This window comes from Podarcis vaucheri (assembly GCF_965113315.1).
Source record: "Podarcis vaucheri genome assembly, chromosome: 1".
In the NCBI taxonomy this organism is placed as follows: domain Eukaryota; kingdom Metazoa; phylum Chordata; class Lepidosauria; order Squamata; family Lacertidae; genus Podarcis; species Podarcis vaucheri.
The window spans coordinates 1,182,790-1,199,618 of NC_138759.1; positions in this window are offsets into that span (position 1 = coordinate 1,182,790).

The following is a 16,829-nucleotide window of genomic DNA, read 5'->3' on the forward strand; positions in this document are numbered from 1 at the left end:
TCTGTGGAACCTTCTCCCACAGGAGGGGCCGGTGGCCACTGGGTGGCTTTTAAAGAGGATTAGGCTAATTCATCAAGGAGAGGGCTACTGATGTCTACTAGCCCTATCTCCATGGTTGGAGGCAGCAAAGCTTCTGAATGCCATCTGCTGGAACCTACAGGAGGGTCTTGTGTTCACCCCATTAGACTCTTCTAATGTTCTGAAGTTCTTGTGGCTCTCAGCTTGTGGTTCTTTTTTCCTCAGTTCTCCAAGAGAAAGTGTTTTATTGAGATGTCCACCTGCTGGTGATGGGGGTGGCCCAGTATTTTTATTTGGAGGGGTTTGTTCCCTCCCAGCCCAAAGGCTGCCTCTCTGACTGGGATGCTGGTTGCTGGACTGTTGATGAGGATTTGCACAGACGGAATGTTGTTTCTTTCTCCTCTGTGAAGAGCTCATCAATTGGAATTGGAAATGTCAGGGTTGCTGCTCCCATTTTGAAGAGGTGTGTGAATTATTCACTGCCAGAGAGATCTTTTATTTCATGTCCTCCTCTTAACAACCGGAGTTGCTGGGGGGAAGCTAAACATCCCATAGGGAAGCATTCTGGGGAAGCCCCAGCAGCCCTGCCATCTGCTAAGCCACAGGTTTCCCACCACCCCACTGGGCTCCCCACGTCGAACTACCGCTGGAAGCACTGAGAGGCAACAACCCATGAAAGCAGTTATGTGAGCAAGGGCAACGTGGGAGGTGCAGAAACATCTCCCAATGCTCAGGCTCAGTGGCTGTGCGGGAGGCTCAGTTGAGCATGGAATCTGGCAAACCAGGTTAAGGACATCAGAAGGTAAGGAGAACCTGTTGGATCAGGCCCATGGCTCATCTAGTCCAGATGTTAGGATTCTTGCTCCGTGATTGCAGTCATGGGACTGTTGCCTATCACATGACGGTGTATGTTTTCATTCCACATAGTAGGAAGTGACGGAGACAGGATGTTTTGTATTACTGTATTTCCATGATGTGGGACTATTGTCCTTTGATCTCTTTCTTTGCTGGCTGATAAGAAAGAGGAAGGAGCTGAATCAAAACGCTCCGAGTGTGTTATATATAAATAAACGTAGATTAGCCAAAATGCTGCATTGCTGAGTCTGTTGTGCGAACTGCCAATACTCTGCAGGTTCTGTAAGTGTGCTGATGCCTCTTGTAATCAGTCACTGTGATGTTTGGGCTGGAGAAAGATTTTGAAGCTCCCAAACAACCGACCAGGAGGGAGAGAACATGCCAGTCGGGCATGTGTCTCTATTGGATGCCTACTTGCGTGTAGGGTGATCCTAACAGGGGTTATGGGCCCAGCACGCTTCCGCTGCGCCACTCTGCCAACTAGATGTCTCTGTGGGAAGCTCACAAGCAGGATTTGAGCATAAGATCAGCTCTCCCCTCCTGTAGCTTCTGGCAACTGGGATCCAGAAACTTCACTGACTCCAACTATGGAGGGCAGAGCATAGCCATTGTGGCAAAAGCCATCGATAGTCCTCTCCTCCTCCAAAGATTTGCCTAATTCACTTTTAAAGCCATCCAGGTTGGTGTTGATCACTGCTTCCTGGGAGAGTGAGTATCATACTTTAACTATGAGCTGTGTGATGAAGGGCTTCTTTGTATTTGTCCTGAATCTTCAAACATTCAGCTTAGCTCCTTCAGTGGGGGGGTGGGGCAAATTTTAGATCCCCCCCCAAAACTGACTCCAAAGTTTAGTGCTAGTTTTGTGCCATGAATCCCACATTTCGTGCCAGCCCCCCAACTGACTAATTGACACAGCAACAAGTCCACTCCAAAAGATCTAACCTTGTCTGATTGACTCCAAACAGGTGCCAAAGTTTCATGCTAGTTTTGTGCTGCAAACAATACTAAATCAGGGGACATTAATTAAAATCCAGAGACATTCTGGGGACAGATTTTGTCTGGGGACAGATTGGTGAATCTGGGGACTGTCCCCGGTAACCGGGGATGTCTGGGAGCCCCATTCTGGCGGTCCCCCCCCCCGCAAGAAGTGAGGCGACAGGGAACCAGGCAGAGGGCCTTCTCGGTGGTGGCGCCCGCCCTGTGGAACACCCTCCCACCAGATGTCAAGGAAATAAACAACTACAGTGGTACCTTGAGTTAAGAACTTAATTCGTTCTGGAGGTCCGTTCTTAACCTGAAACTCTTCTTAACCTGAGGTACCACTTTAGCTAATGGGGCCTCCCACTGCTGCTGCGCCACCGCTGCATGATTTCTGTTCTCATCCTGAAGCTAAGTTCTTAACCCGAGGTACTATTTCTGGGTTAATGGAGTCTGTAACCTGAAGCATCTGTAACCTGAAGCGTCTGTGACCTGAGGTACCACTGTATCTGACTTTTAGAAGACATCTGAAGGCAGCCCTTTTTAGGGAAGCTTTTAATATTTGATGAATTATGGTATTTTAATATTTTGTTGGAAGCTGCCCAGAGTGGCTGGGGAAACCCAGCCAGATGGGCAGGGTATACATAAATAATAATAATTGTTGTTGTTGTTGTTGTTGTTGTTGTTGTTGTTATTTAAAGGCAAGGAATGCCCAGGTTTAACAGGCAGTCAAATTCATAGAGGGCTTGCCACTCATCACCAAGGAACCAACATCCTTCATACAATAATAATTTTATAATAATAATAATTTATTATTTATACCCCGCCCATCTGGCTGGGTCTCCCCAGCCACTCTGGGCGGCTTCCATAAAACCAAAAATACAGTAAAATATCACATGTTAAAAACTTCCCTGAACAGGGCTACCTTAAGATGTCTTCTGAATACAAATATAAGAAGAGTCCTGTAGCAGGATCAGACCATTGCCAATCTCGTCCAGCATCCTGTTCTCACATTGGCCAACCAGTTTCCCCTTCTGGGAAACTCACAAGCAGGACTTGAGAACAAGAGTACCTTCTCCTGTGGCCTCCAGCGACTGGCATTCATAAGCATTGCTGCCTCTGACTTGGGGGCAGAGTATAGCCATTGTGTCTAGGAGCCCTCCATAGCCCTCTGCTCCATGAGACCGTGTTTGGTCCAAGGTTCTGCCTTAAATTCTGCCCCTCTGCAGACCCCCATCATCCCTGGCCCCCAACGCAACCCAGCTACCTTCCATCACCGGCAGTTTTCCGCCTCGTGGCCCGTGATTTGTGCTCTAAATGCACCACAATGACCTTTCCTTTGAGCAGTTGAAATGTTTTCATTAAAAATGAAAGAGCAGATACATCAAAATGTTTCGCGATGTAAAGGCCCACGTTGTGAATATAAAGCAGAGGGAGCCGGCACTGCCAGGAGGCGCCCTCCAGATGAAACAATGGACAAATTGGCTTGTTTTGCGACTCACAGGCAAGACCGATTTGGGGAGCAGCCACCTGGGCTTGGCGGGCGGAAGCAAATGCAAGAGGCAGAGCAGGGGAGGAGGAGATCTAGGAAGGCAGGACACACACAGAGAGCAATTGGAGCAACTTTGTGGTGGCAAGAGTTGTTCGCCCGTCGAACAGGCTCCCTCAGAAGGTGGAGGACCGTCCACCGTCCTTCATTGGAACTTAGGGCCCTCGTATTTATGGGACCTCCTCTCCTGGTCTGCCCTGCAGAGGACCTTAAGGTCCATGAATAACCATATTTTAGAGGACCCGGCACCTAAGGAAGTCAGACTATCCTCCACCAGAGCCAGGGCCTTCTCAGAATATTTATTTCTTGTTTTCCTCCTCTAAAAACTAGGTGCATCTTATGGTCAGGTAAATCCAGTGGAGCTGTATGCACACTGTAGTGGATTGGAGTTACTCGTGTGTAAACTGTCCCCGTTTGGGAGCTTAACTGCCTGGGTTAAATCATCTTGACTGCACAGCCCATCTCAGCGTGGCTGCCTCAGTCGCTAGCAGAATCCGTCTGTGGGCGTTTCTTAAACCTTTTCCAGCATAAAAGCTGTTTGACACCCAGTCTTCTCCGCCTCTCATTGCGCGGGAGTCTCCTGCGCAAGGAGGGCGTGGGTAGTGGAGGACCAGTGCTCTCCTCACTGATGTCCAGGGAAGAATCCCGGAGCTCTTCCCCTTCCTTCTCCATTTGCTCTCCTGGATCCTTGGTGTTACTCTGATTTCCTTCCCCCTCCACCAAGCGGCGCCTCCCCCTGGTGCTTGTACCTTCTCCTGCAGAGTCGGAGAGCCTCTCCTTCTCCTTCTGCTCTGATGTCAGTTTCCTGACACACGCTTAGCAGAGATATGCAGGAAGCAAGGCTGTGTAGGTATCTAGCATCACAAAATTTATTAATTTACAGCAAATCAAAACAACAAAACATGGCTGGTGTGAGCTGTGTCTCTCACACGCGTCCTCTCTGTCCAAAACAGAGAACAAAGAGCAGAAAAACAAAAGCCCTCAGAACAGAAATGCTCTTGTCTGAGTTTCCGTTCCCACGCTTCCAACAGTATGGAATGTAAATAAGGATCACATGATCCAGCAATGAGAGAATGAATTACTGACAGAACCCATGGACATCCCATTAAGATGAATGTTGGAAGATTCAGAAAAGATAAGAGCAGAGCACAGTTGAACTGTGGAACTCATTCCCACAGGAGGCAGTGATGACCACCAACCTAGATGGCTTTAGAAGGGGACTCCCTGGTCCTGAATGGGGTAACTGTGCCCCTGAAGGATCAGGTGCGCAGCCTGGGAGTCATTTTGGACTCACAGTTGTCCATGGAGGGGCAGGTCAATTCTGTGTCCAGGGCAGCTGTCTACAAGCTCCACCTGGTACACAGGCTGAGACCCTATCTGCCTGCAGACTGTCTCGCCAGAGTGGTGCATGCTCTGGTTATCTCCCGCTTGGACTACTGCAATGCACTCTACGTGGGGCTACCTTTGAAGGTGACCTGTAAACTACAACTAATCCAGAATGCGGCAGCTAGACTGGTGACTGGGAGCAGCCGTCTTGAAAGACCTACATTGGCTCCCAGTACGTTTCCGAGCACAATTCAAAGTGTTGGTGCTGACCTTCAAAGCCCTAAATGGCTTCAGTCCAATATACCTGAAGGAGCATCTCCACCCCCATCGTTCTGCCCGGACACTGAGGTGCAGCGCTGAGGGCCTTCTGGCGGTTCCCTCCCTGCGAGAAGCCAAGTTACAGGGAACCAGGCAGAGGGCCTTCTCGGTAGTGGCACCCACCCTGTGGAACACCCTCCCTTCAGATGTGAAGGAAATAAGCAGCTATCTTATCTTTAAAAGACATCTGAAGGCAGCCCTGTTTAGGGAAGCTTTTAATATTTAATGCTGTGTTGTTTTTAACACTCGATTGGGAGCCGCCCAGAGTGGCTGGGGAAACTCAGCCAGATAGGCGGGGTATAAATAATAAATTATTATTATTATTATTATTATTATTATTATTATTATTATTATTATTATTATTTAGAAGAGGGTTAGATAAATTCATGGAGGAGAGGACATGCTCTGCCTCAGTGGTCAGTGACAGCAATCTTTCTGAGTCGCGTTTGCTGGAGACAACAGGAGGGGAGAGGGATCTTGTATTCAGATCCTGCTTGCTGGTTTCCCACTGGGGCATCTGCTTGGCTGGATTAGGTGGCCTCCTGGCCTGATCCAGCAGCCTCCTCCGATGTTCTCAAGAGCACCCTTCATCTTGGCGTGGTGGTGGCTTGTCTCTTCCTCCATGATCTACACCGAGACATTTGCCACACAGTTTTGCCCAATGTTGCAAGTGCCAGAATGAGCCTGACCTGCTTTGTTCCTCATCATCTCGACATCCACGGTGGCAGCAATGATTCTTTGAAGAGGCGAAATAGCCCCAGACTCCTGCAGGCCTTTCATTTCGGAGGAAAGGAGGAAGAGTCGCTCCTGTGACACGGCAGCCCTTTGCAGCTTTGTTCACACACCATGGCAGGAGGGGATGGTCACCTCTGAGGTGGGTTTTCTAGCTGAGGGGAAAGTAGAAATAGAGGGGGTGGCATGTCGCTTCAAATCCCACGGTGAGCCAAGACTTTGCTAGTTCCTAGATAAGGCTGGTCAAGAGGGGAACCTCGTTCATGTTACAGGAGATTTTCCTCTCCAAAAAAAACATGAGCTCAAGCATTCACTGCTTTCAGTTTGGGCAGTGATTCCCAATCTTTTTGAGGCTCCCCTTGGCTCCATAAACAGGCCTCCAGTGCCCTCTTACCCTCTGCCTTATCTGGACTGAGTTCCAGCTTATTCACCTCAACTCCTGAACTGACACCAGACATCAGTTCATCATTTTCTACAGCCACCCTGGGACCGGATGCTAGGAAGGAGAGACGGAGCTGAGCGCCATCTGCATACTGATGGCCCTTCAGCCCAAACCTCTGCATCATCTGAGTTTTACGTGGGCATCAAAGAGGATGGCAGGCAAGGTGGAATCTTCTGGGACCTGCCGTGATCCAAAGGCCATGTGGCACAACAGTCACATCCTGGCACCACCTTCTGGGATTAACCTTCTGGGAAGGAGCGGTGCCTCTGCAACACAGGGATCAACAATTCTACCCCCTGAGGCAGCCAAAACACAGAGAGTTCTGGGAGAACCAGAAAAGCAGGAGTCCACCTCCCCCTGCAGATCTTTCACCAGGGCCACCAGGGCAGGGTCAGTTCCAGATTGGAGTCACCTGCTCCTTCTGGTAGGAATCTCAGTTTGCAGCAAGTAGTCAACATCAACTTCGTTGGACTGGTCATCTTGTGCAGATGCCTGATTAACGTCTTCCAAAGCAACTACTCTATTCCAAACTTAAAAATGGAAAGCATAATGTTGGCGGTCAACAAAAGTTTTAAAGACTCTCTCAAGACAAATCTTTGAAAATGTAGCTACAAGTGATAGAAGAAGAAGAAGAAGAAGAAGAAGAAGAAGAAGAAGAAGAAGAAGAAGACCAGGATGGCAATCCCATTTAATCATACTATTTATTTTCCTCTCAAAATCCCTCAGTTGATATAAGATGGGTATGACATGAGAGCCTCCTTTGGCACATTTCATAGCGATCTTCACAAACAGTTGCTGTTCTCCTAGCTAGGGGTGGACTTTGGTAATATGGCACCCTGAGTGAGGACAAAATTTGCCACCCCCACCCCCACCCCAATATTTCTTCTTTTCACAATTATTTCTTTTGGTACAATTGGATAACTCAGTTGGTTAGAGCCCGGTGCTGAAAATGCCAGGCTTGCAGGTTCAATCCCTGTATGGGACAGCTGCATATTCCTGCATCGCAGGGGGTTGGACTACATGATCACCAGGGTCCCTTCCCACTCTAGGATTCTATTATTCTATTAATTTTTTAATCCTACTGGATCTTCTCAGTAGGTGCTCATATTATTACTATTTTGGAGCCCCTCAGTTCAGCGCCCTGGGGGGGGGGGAAGCACCCACACCACCCAAAATCCAGCCTGTCTCAGTTCACCTGGTGGTTGCTCTGAGGAAAAAAGAGGTTTCCCCCCTGAGCCCCCGAGGGAGACACTTTTGACCCGAGCCGATAGATTCAAATGACAAGAAAGAAGAAAGCAAAGAAATATCAGGAAGAACTTTCTGATGGCAAGAGCCATCCAACACTGGAACGGACTCCCTTGGGAGATGGCGGACTCTCCTTCCCTGAGGTTTTTTGGGAAAGCCATCTCTCAGGGATTCAGTATCTGAGATTCCTGCATTTCAAGGGGTTGGACTAGATGACCTGCGAGGTCCCTTCCAGCTCTACAATTCTATGACATATGAGTTTGGGGAATTGGGGAGAAGAGGAGCAAAGGACCCTGGTAGAAGTTCACAGCACGAATGTGGCGGCAGAGAAACACAAAACATTGTTTAATGGAAAGGTTAAAGAAAAAAGTTAATTGAATCCCATATTTGCCTGAATTTATCTTGAAATTTACTTGTTCTTCAGGAGAGTTCTCCTGTTTTTCAATTCACCTCCACGCTTAAACTCTAATGACACGGGTTGCTTTGAGACTTCAAGAGAGGAAATCTTAATAAAAGCTCGACTTGATGTTATTCCACTGCAAAGCCAGCGCTGAATTAAACATGAGGAGGGGAAGATTTTCCAACCGATGAGCGTCTGCCTTCAGCACCATTGGCCAGCCAAGGAAGATTGCTGGGGGAGGGGGCCTCTCCCTTCCTTCCAGATCCCTTATGGACTAGAATCTTTCCCCACCGACAGCTAAAACTGACGCCCTCATTGGAAGGTTGGATTCTCTCTAATGTGTCACGATTACTGATTACTCCACACAAGTCTTGGTTTATTAACAGGCTTATAAATCTCACTGAGAAGATGCTCATTTGGGGGACGGGACAGGACATGCCTTGTATCAGTAATTTTTAAATATTTTTTTCATTATCTACAACAATAAAAATACGGTTGTGGGTTTGGTGAGGTCAGTTTGGATGATGCCCCAAGTCCCTCCCAGTTCTTGGAGTCCTGTACCCAGGGAGGGTTGGAATCTAAGGAAGGAAGTTGCTGAACTGGTGAGACAAGCTTCTGTGCAAGACAAGGACCTTGGCTGGTCACTCAAGTGTCCTCATCAACTTCCCAAAAGAAGGGGCCAGGTTACAAGAGCTACAACTAAGGGTTGTGGCCCTCTGGGCTAAAGGGGGAGCTCTTCCTCCACTCTCTTATCCTAGCTGCTAGAGTAGCATGTGGGAGCTGAGCTGGGAAAAGCAGGCTGGAAGTTGGAGACGCAGGGAACTGCTGGCTCTGAGTTGGATCCAAAGCTGTGAGCCTAATGCAGAAGCAATGTCTGCTGGGGTCTTAATGCTACAAGCGCCTCCATCTTATGCTCAGGTTGCGTATATGTGCAAATAAAACTGTCCTGGGCCCAGGGGTTAACCAGAGCAACGCGGTCCAGATCCGGTCCCAAATCCAAGGATTCCGCTAGGAGTCAGTCCGACAGGGCCAAGGCAGGACGCCAGGCAGGAAACCAGGCAAGGACAGGTACAGAATCTAGCATACAGCAATGTTGCTCCCGCAACCTGGGGCGGGGTCCAACAGCCTTTTATCTCTGTTGGGGTAGTGGCCAGTCCTGATCCCCCAGTGATTCACCTCCCTGTCTCGCCCAAAGGGGAGCATTCCTCCTGCGAGTACTCAGGTCTCTCCTTCTCTCAGACCTGAGTCTCTGCAGCTCGGGAGACGTCGGTGGGTGACTAGACCCAGAGGCCGCCTCAGCCTCCCCTGACCCAACCGGTAGTGGAGCAGCTGTAAGTGATGGCCCAGCTGGAGGCAAAGAGGTCATCCCCGCGTCTGGAGCCAGGGCAGGCTCAGGCCCCTATCTCGGCCCGGTTGGTGCTTGTTGCAGGGGAACCTGTGCAGACTGGGACTCTTCAGGATCAGGCCCCAGACTTGGTTCAGGTGCCGCCTGAGGCAGAGGATCTGGTGCGGACCGAGACTCCTCCGGTTCCGAGTCTGAATCCCAGGCCATCACAAAAACCATGTACCCCAAAGACACCACAGTCTACGCTAACTTTCATTCCAGGGAAACCAAACCTGGATAACTGCCTGGAACCTCACCATTTTGCTCAGCCCTTGGAGCATCTTATTACAATAAGAAATATTATAATTAAAACCACCACTTTTTTTGGGGGGGGGAAGCATGTACCACATATAACAGACTCCCTTTGGAAGGTGGTGGGCTCTCCTTCCTTGGAGGTTGGGTGGTCCTCTTCCAGGGATTCTTTCGTTGAGGTTGCTGTGATGCAGAAGGTGGGCTAGATGACCCTTGGGAACCCCAACACAACAAACATATGACTCTGTCATTTTCTTTGGGAGGTTCTATCAAAGGCAAGGAGGCTTCTGGTAATTCAGTGCCATCCCTGATAAAAGCACTGAGCTTCTGTGGAATGATGGAATGCCAGACCTTCTGTTTTCAGTGAGGTGAGCCGGGAGATAAGGAACAAGATGGAATAAGGAGATATGAGGAGAACAAGATGTGAGAGGGAGGAGGCATTTGTCTGCATTTGTCAGCTGGGCAAGGAGAAGCTGGGTGATCAGGCCACAGCAGATACTGCTTGGGAGGGAGCTGTCATGGTCCAGTTCATGGGTGATCGAAGTCCCGACAGTGGATGTCAGGACTGGGGGCAAAATGGCAGGGTGGGAGCAGGAACGGGGGTCCAGAAGCCAGGAGTCAGAAAGCCAAGAGTCCAAGGGTCAGAAAGCCAGGAGTCAAGAAGCCAAGGGTCTGAGGGTCAGGAAGGAAGGAGTCACAAAGTCAGGGTTCCGAGGATCAAGAATCAAGGAGTCACGAAGTCAGGGGTCCGAGGCTCAAGAAGCAGGGAGTCAAGAAGCCGAGGTTCAAGGATCAGGAAGCAAGAAGCCAAAAGCAGCGAGGCAGGAAGTGTGTTGCTGTGGCAAAGAGCTGAAGGGAAATGCTGACCTTATATCCCTTCCCAGCTCTTGCCACCAGGTGCTGTGAGTTACCAAGTGGCCTCACCTGTGCGGCCGCGCCTTGCCTCTCTAGAACAAACTTAGGAAGGCCCCAGTCCTGCAAAATCCTATTGGTCACAGGGCCTGGCTCCTACACACACACCTGACAGGAGGGAAGAGAGAGGCAAGGCATGTAGAAACCAGCCTGGACCTCTGGAAAAACTTCACTATTAAATCATTGCATCTGAATGCAACATCTGGACAATCAAGGGCTTAGAGGGCTCATATATAAGAAGATAAGGAGAGCCTTCTCAATCAGGCCAACGGCCCTTCAGTTCCAGCATCCTCTTCTCACACTGGTCAGCCAGAAGCCCCAGTGAGAAACCCGAAGGTAGGACCCGAACATAACAAGAAGTATCCCCTCCTATGGTTCCCAGCAACTGGTTTTCAGAAGCATTGCTGAACGTGGAGGCAGACCTTAGAGGCCACCATGGCTGATAACCACCTCTAGTCCCCTCCTCTGGTAATTGGCCCAATTCTCCTGAGGGAGCAAGTTCCATAGTTTGACTCTGCACTGCATGAAGAAGGACTTCTTTCATCTGTCCCGAATCTTCCAAAGTCTACATTCATTGCATTTCCACCAATTCTAGTATGGATGTTAGATTGTATGCAGTGGCTATTTGTTCAGTATATAATCAGAGAATCATACTTGTAGAGCTGGAAGGGACCCAAAGAGTCATCTAGTCCACCCCTTGTGATGCAGAAATCACAGCTAAAGAGTCTCTGGCAGATGGCCATTCAGCTTCTGCTTAGAAATCTCCAATGGAGGAGAGGCCACCACCTTCCAAGGAAGTCCCTTCCACTGTCAAGCAGGTCTCACCCTCAGAATGTTCTTCCCTTTGTTTCGTTGGAATCTCCTTTTTGGGTATTTGAATCCATTGCTTTATGTCCTCCCCTCTGGAGCAGGAAAAAACAAGCTTGCTCCATCTTCCACATGGTAGCCCTTCAGATACTTGAAACTGGCTATCATGTCACCTCTCCCTCTTTTGATTCAGTGACATTATGTATTCTGTTTCCAATGTGCTAAGTCTCTCTCTTGCTTTCTTGATTTCCAGGACCTTCCATGGTTAAGAAGAAAAGGCAAGTAGACCCGTCATCCTCCCCACCACAGCTGAGTTCAATGGCAAGCCTGTCAACACAGTCTTCTGCCCCAGTTATCCATCAGTCCTGCTCAACGTGACAAACACAGATTGGGGGCTCCCCCTCATGGCCTGCTATCAATGTGGGGAGGGGGAGAGATGGACTTTCTCTTGTGTGCAGGACAGTGGAGTCCCCAGAAGGCAAACAGCATCACTGGTTATTGGTTGTCCTGTTTCAGCTCAACATGCCCTGTTAAAAGCCATTTCTACCTGCTGGATGGCTCAGCAGGGATTCATGACTCAGATGGTATGGCTTTGGCTTGGGAGAAAGTGAAAGGAAGGCCCATATAATTGAAATGTGTGGGATAAAAGACCATTAGCATGTTTATTGCAGGAGTAACTGAGCAGGGCTTCTGCTGTCTGGGAGCAAAGGGCAGGCAGCCTTGGAGGCTGATTCATTAGTAACTGTCCAGATTATTAGGGATTTTTATTATTATTATATATTGTTATCATTAATACTATTTCAGAGGGTGTGTGCATAATCCAAATGCATGTACTTAATCATTAGCACAATACACACATGCAAAGGGGGGAGAAGAAGCTGGAAGGTGTGCAGGGAAGGGAGACTGAGAGAATCAAGGGTCTGGAAACCAAGCCAGATGAGGAACAGTTGAAGGACTTGGGTCTGTTTAGCCTGGAAAAGAGAAGACTGAGATGAGATAGGAGAGCCATCTTCAACTATCTCAAGGGCTGCCACATGGGAGATGGAGGAAGCTTGTTTTCTCCTGCTCTGGAGGGTAAGACTCGAACCAATGGCTTCAAATTACAAGAAATGAGATTCCAGCTAAACATCAGGAAGAACTTTCTGAGGGAAGAGCTGTTTGACAGTGGAGTGGACTCCCTTGGGACTTTCTGTCCTTGGAGGTTTGAAAGCAGAGGTTGGATGGCCATGTGTCATGGATACTCTAGCCAAGATTCCTCTAGAATTATACATTTTAGATTATAGAGGTTGACACCTTACCTGTTCCCTATTCCAGAACAAAGTCCTTTGCCCATATAAGAGGTGGTGATGCCGTTGCTGAAGATAGATTAACTGTGGAACAACTTCCCGCAGAAGGGAGTGATGGCCACTGTGGCGATCACACAGGGTCCCTGGACATTTAACGGTCTATTGATCCCTATGCCACCACTGTGATCGCTTCCCCGCTGCCACCAACCCGTTACTCTCGGGTAAAACACTGAGTCCAGACAGTTGTTAAAAGTGAACCAAATAAACAAGTTTATTTTATAAACATTAACAAGTTTATGGTTTCTCCGATAATATTCCTGTCAGTATCTTCCTAATACCTTCTGACTGATTATCTCAACTGTTTGACTGACTCCTCTTAACAAATTCTTTCCCTCTCTCACACCATACTAGCCCAACCCACAGACTTATCTTCTCTGTCTCTTCTAACTCCAGACTGTCTTCTCAACCACCCTAGCTCTAGGTAAAGGTAAAGGGACCCCTGACCATTAGGTCCAGTCATGGCCGCCTCTCGGGTTGCAGCGCTCATCTCGCTTTAGTGGCCGAGGGAGCCAGCGTACAGCTTCCGGGTCATGTGGCCAGCATGACTAAGCTGCTTCTGGCAAACCAGAGCAGCGCATGGAAACGCCGTTTACCTTCCCACCGGAGTGGTACCTATTTATCTACTTGCACTTGGACATGCTTTTGAACTGGCAGGAACAGGGACCGAGCAACGGGAGCTCACCCCGTCGCGGGGATTTGAACCGCCAACCTTCTGATTGGCAACTCCCCCCAAAACCCTCTGTGCTTAAACCTTATACACAGTTAACTCTGCCCCCTGGGTTCCCATTGGTTAGTCATTTTACAATAAGTTAACCCTTTCCTTATGAACCCAGTATGATGTCACACACCTAGGAGGGCAAACTCCACAGCCACCAAACTAGCTAGCTTTAGAAGAGGAGAAGGCCAGTGATGGCTACTAGTCACAACAGCTATGCTCTACATCAGGGATGCTTTTGAATCCCAGTTGCTGGAGATTGCAGGAGGGGAGAGTACTGCTCTTGTGTTCGAATCCTGCTTGTGGATTTCCCAGAGGCATCTGGTTGGCCACTGTGAGAACAGGATGCTGGCTTCCCTTTGGCCGGACCCAGCAGGCTCTTCTCAGGTCCTGATGCTGCAACCTTAAACCAGATACCTCTTGCATATGATCTGCAGCTGGTTTCTTAATTAACTGTTGCTGCTGAGGAGGTGGGGGGGTCATCCTCGTGCAATAACTCATTAAGGTGAAGGAATGAAAGGGAGCTGAGCTGACAGTTATTACAGGGAGAAAAGAAGATTCACGGCCGCGGCGTCTGAGGAACTTTCTCAATCCAAATTAAACACACACAGAACCCCCCTTCTCCTCGCCCCTCGACTTCCCTCCCTCCTATTTAAAGAGATTAAAATCAAGATTAGTTTGAAGGGACAATTTTATCTAATTAAAGGAGAGGGCTTTAAATGGTTTATTTCATTAACGCATACTGGAGGGGAAGATGAGCCCAGACGAAATATTGCTTTCTGGAAACTGTCAAGAGGGATGAAGATGGCACACAAATAGCCCATTAGGAGCAAGATCCGTCTTGAGGTTATTGGGCAGGGGAGGGGGCAGGAGGGGGTGGAGGGGAGGGTTCTTTGCTGTTACTTGCAGAGACCTCGTGGACAGTTTTATTCCCCTACTTTCCCCCCACCCACAAGATCAGAGAAGAAAGGGTGAAGCAGAAAGCTCATGTAGCTTTTGGGCTTTTTTCATAGAATCATAACATTGTAGGATTGGGCCCCTCAAAGGTCCTCAAGTCCAGCCGCCTGAAATGCAGGAATCTCAGCTAAAGCATCCCTGACAGGTGGGCACCCATGTTTTGCTCTAAAACATGGGTAGGCAACCTGAGACCCGGGGGCTGGATGCAACCCAATCGCCTTCTCAGTCCGGCCCATGGACAGTCCGGGAATCAGCATGTTTTTACATGAGTAGAATGTGTCCTTTTATTTAAAATGCATCTCTGGGTTATTTGTGGGGCATAGGAATTTGTTCATTATTTTTTCCAAAACCACCACAAGGTCTGAGGGACAGTGGACCGGCCCCCTGCTGATAAAGGTTGCTGACCCCTGCTCTAAAACCTCTGATGAAGCACTTTCCCAGAGCGTCTGTTCCTCTGCTGAACACCTCTCTCCCTCCAAAAGTTTTTCCTAATGTGTGCCTAGTAGTGCGGTGCCAAATTTGGTGGAAAGGCAGCGGACCCCCGAGCTTGCTTCTCCATCACCGTTGCATAACTGCAGCAGACAGCACGCCCGCCTGGAATTAAGTCGTAACACATTTTATGTTACTCATTTCCCAGATGACACCCACCTGGTGGATTTCTGTAGCCTAAGGGCACGATCTTGCAAACAGGGCTGCCAATTCCGTATCTTTGCAAGGTGCGCAGAAAGGAGGGTTCCAGCACTGCAGCCCTGCGAGGGGGGAGGAGAAAGCAGCAAAATCTTAAAGGCAGAGCAGCCTCCTCAGCTTCCGGACTTGGCCACACGCAGCCACACGGCTTCCTTTCTGAACAATGCGCAGAGCTTGCTGTTGCTGCCCACATGCCTCTAAATGCCAGTGGCCGTGAGTCGCAGGAGAGGAGAGAGCGTCTGCATTCAGGTCCTGCTCGGAGTGGGCAAAAATCTCTCTCTTTCTCTTTGGCGATCCCTCGTAGCCGAGTAAGATTGTCTTCCATAAACACGGGTTTAACAGCAAGTCCATAAGTGACTGTTTTGAATCTCAAAACCATGGAGAGACCTGGTTTGAACAAAGACATTGGATTCTTATCTCATTATACATGACTAAGCCATTCTTCACCTTCTCACCCCTTGCCTTTTCCTGGAAGACCTATTACAGTCGTTAAGAGTCGTCAACAGGCTCATCTCAGCTATCTGCCAATCTCCCATTCCCACCACCCTTCTGAGTAATACCCCTCCCCACCTTCTCACTATATAGAAAGATCTGGCAACTTCTGTTTCAGTGTATCTGAAGAAGTGTGCATGCACACGAAAGCTCATACCAAGAACTAACTTAGTTGGTCTTTAAGGTGCTACTGGAAGGATTTTTTTTATTTTGACTATGGCAGACCAACACGGCTACCTACCTGTTTTGAATCTACATGTCCTTCCACAGTGGGGACATTGGTTTCCAGGCAGGAGTTGATCACGGTGTGGATTTGCCAAGCATGCCTTCCTCTTGGCACGTTTCTCCCTTGCATCCTGAGTTTGGGTGTCTACAAAGTCCATGACACCTTTGGAAAAGATAGATAGATAGATAGATAGATAGATAGATAGATAGATAGATAGATAGATAAATTTATTGTCATTGTCCGTATATGCACAGTATACACAACAACGAAAATCAAACATCCACCCAAAGACCGGGTTCGCATATACATTTGCACGTATCTCCGAACTCTCATCCTATTTAGACATAATCTATAAAACATAACATAATCCAGAATATAGCATAACCTATTAAAAGCATAACATAACCTAAAACCTATCTCATTCCTTCTACTCCCTACTTACTAAACCTTGCAACTGGCCCTGAGATCATTATTTAGTGCAATCAGAGCTCTTGGATAGAAACTATTCTGAAGGCGTGTGGTTCGTGTTTTCATTGTCCTATATCTTCTGCCCGAGGGCAATAGTTCAAAGAAGTTGTGAGCAGGGTGGGTGGGATCTCTCAGAATATTATGTGACTTCTTCAAGATGCGAGACGTGAAGATCTCATCCAGGGTTGGTAGTCGGAGCCCAATAACGTTCTGGGCAATTTTAATTGTTCGCTGTAAAGCTTTTTTATCCGTTTCAGAGCTGCTCCCATACCACGATAATATACTATAGGTTAAGACACTCTCGATGGTACTATGATAATAGGACAGAAGTAGGTGCTGGGATAGATTCAGTCCCCTGAGCATTCTCAGGAAATACAACCTCCCCTGCACCTTCCTCACAACCATATTAATATTTGCAGTCCATGAGAGGTCCTCCGAGATATAAATGCCCAGGTATTTAAAACTACCAACCCTCTCCACTTCCTCGCCATTTATGTGCAATGGTAAAAGTACACTTTTCTTTCTCCTAAAGTCAATTATGAGTTCTTTGGTTTTTTTGGTGTTAAGCATAAGATTATTTTCTTTACACCATTGAATTAACCCCTGTACTTCTTTCCTATAAGCAGTCTCATCGTTCTCACTGATGAGCCCCACCACTGTTGTATCATCCGCAAATTTGATGATTGTGTTGGACTTATACAGTGGGGTGCAATCAAATGT